Here is a 2,644-nt window from a genome sequence, read left to right as displayed (position 1 = left end):
GCCTGGCTTGTGAAATTTCAGAGGGAAGATTAAAGACTCTTATCAGGGCCATGTTGTTTTGATTGTGATGATTCTGTGGTTTTGGTTAGCTGGGGTTGAAGAATCAGCTGTGATTAACAAGATACCAGAATGACTAAAGTGAAAACTTTGCATTACTGGGACTATTGATGCTGGTTAGCTTGAGCTAAGAAATTAGCAGTGATTAAGAAGAGACCAGCATCACTGAGGTGACATCTTCTGGCAAATGTTTTCTGAGAGCACAAAGAGGCTGTGCTACAGAGATAGCCAAGGTTGTATCTTGTGCTGCAGCAGGACTTGGTAATGTGTAAGAGTCACCCAGGTGGTACTGGTTTTGAAGGCATGAAGAGGTCATGAAGAGCAGCTGAGGCTCGGCATAGTGACAGGCCATGGAAAGCCATTGGTGAAGGGGCAGCCTCGGTTTGCAATTGATGGCCCAGGACTGAAGGGGTCATGCAAAGGAATTGAGGCTTGGCACCATGAAGACAGTCTATGAGAGGCTATTGGTGAAACCTAGTTACAGCAAAAGACAGCAGTGTTTTGGGAATGCCAATACCATATAATGACCACTAAGAACAGCAGCAACAGTAAAGTACAGGCATCTGAAGCCTAGAAGACAAGATGTGTGCTACAAAGGGCAGAGCTGGAAAAGTGACCAAAGCCCTTAGAGGAGCCCAGATAGTGAGTTGGATCCCAGACATTGGTTTTGCCTTTGATTGTGACCTGCTCTAATATTTTCCCCTCTTGAAGGAAGAAAGTATTTTAGTGAAGTCCACAGTTAAGAGACTTTGAATTTTAAAAGAATTGGACATTTTAAATAGATTGAACTTTTAATAAGTAAAGACTGTGGGACTTTAGATCTTGGGGATGAATAAGAAAGTAAGGGTTGAGGCTTAATAGTGATGTGTTTGTGTGTCAAGTTGACAAGGGGTCAATTGTACTGGCTGGTTTTGTGTGCCAACTTGACACAGCCTGGAGTTATCAAAGAGAAGGGAGCTTTAGTTGGGGAAGTGCCTCCATGAGACCCAGCTATGGGCCATTTTCTCAATTAGTGATCAAGGGGGTAGGGTCCCTTGAGGGTGGTGCCATCCCTGGACTGGAAGTCTTGGGTTCTATAAGAGAGCAGGCTGAGCAAGCCAGGGGAAGCAAGCCAGTAAGGAACATCCCTCCATGGATGGCCTCTGCATCAGCTCCTGCTTTCTGACCTGCTTGAGTTCCAGTCCTGACTTCCTTTGGTGATCAACAGCAATGTGGAAGTAAACTGAATAAACCCTTTCCTCCCCAACTTGCTTCTTGGTCATGATGTTTGTGCAGGAATAGAAACCCTGACTAAGACAGAAGGCTATACCACATTTATGACAGACGAAGGGTCTCTCCCTAGTGTGTGTTATCTGGTGTTCATGAAAAGCTGACCTGCTGCTGAAGGCTTTCACATTCAGTACACTCAAGTGGTTTCTCCTGAGTCTGACTTCCGTGTTGCTTAAGTGGTAGTTCATGCCTAACTTTTTCAAACTGGTAACATTTGGATGATATCTCCTTATGATCAATGTTACATTTAGCACTACAAGAGCCTTGTAAAGAGTGGAGCAGATGAAACAGTATCATTAAGCTCTTGTGTGATGCTGCTTGGATTCTGACCATTTGCTTCTAGGTTAGGGTTAAACCCTTTTACAAATGAACATTTGGAAGTCCTTCGTATGTAGAAATACAACTGTACATCACAGCAAGTGTTTCCCAGACTCTTTCCATTCACAGAGGCTGTCTGTGTTCAGTATTTTCTTATTGAGGAAAGTATCAGGACTCAAGGGTGGGATCTGATTTTGCTGATCTCTCTTTGTAGAGAGAATATCTTGTGTATTGTATGGAGGCATCACCTGTTAATTTAAAGGCTTATGTCCTATGGCTTGAGTAGGAAATAGAGGTGGGACATCCAGGAGAGAGAAAGGATTCCAGGATGGAGATTTTGTGGGAAGATGTAACAAGAAGGACACATGGTATATGAGCACAGGTAACCAGGCACATGGCAGAATGTAGGCTAGAATAAAGGGGATATTTTAAGTTATATCTATCAGAGAAAATCCTAGCTTTATGGCCAAGGTTTTGTAAATATATTTTTAGTATGAGTCTTATTTCTGGGAGCATGGGGTTGGGAGGAAGAACCAAGGACTAACTTTTACATATCTGTGTAGGGTCAACATCCTGCAGTTCTTGTAAAACAGAACAGTGTGAACCATCTCTTGTGACTCCAGGTGTTGTAGCACTTTGAACTAAAACTTTCGCAGAAACTTCCTGTGTTGGGATGTCAAGCCCAGAATCCCCTTCTAGGAAGAGAAAGAAATGAAGAAACAGATAGGTACAATAACAGGATGGAGACAGAATCACATAGAGTTGATGCAACTGAAAACAGAGTCATCTGAGTCAGGTACTAATGATGCTGATGTTGGTAACAATGAGTAGAACATCCTGCAGCTCGTGTGGTATGTTAGACACTCATCTTTACAGCACTCAGCAAGTGTCAGGCACCTAAGCCATGGGCATACTAACTATGGCAACTATACCTATGCCCACTGTTTTAGAAAGTAACAAGCTGAAGAATAGACTGCTTCAGGGTGTGGCCAAAATTATG

The sequence above is a fragment of the Mastomys coucha genome, unplaced genomic scaffold, assembly GCF_008632895.1.
Source record: "Mastomys coucha isolate ucsf_1 unplaced genomic scaffold, UCSF_Mcou_1 pScaffold21, whole genome shotgun sequence".
Lineage (NCBI taxonomy): Eukaryota > Metazoa > Chordata > Mammalia > Rodentia > Muridae > Mastomys > Mastomys coucha.
Note: the sequence above shows the minus strand (reverse complement) of the source record.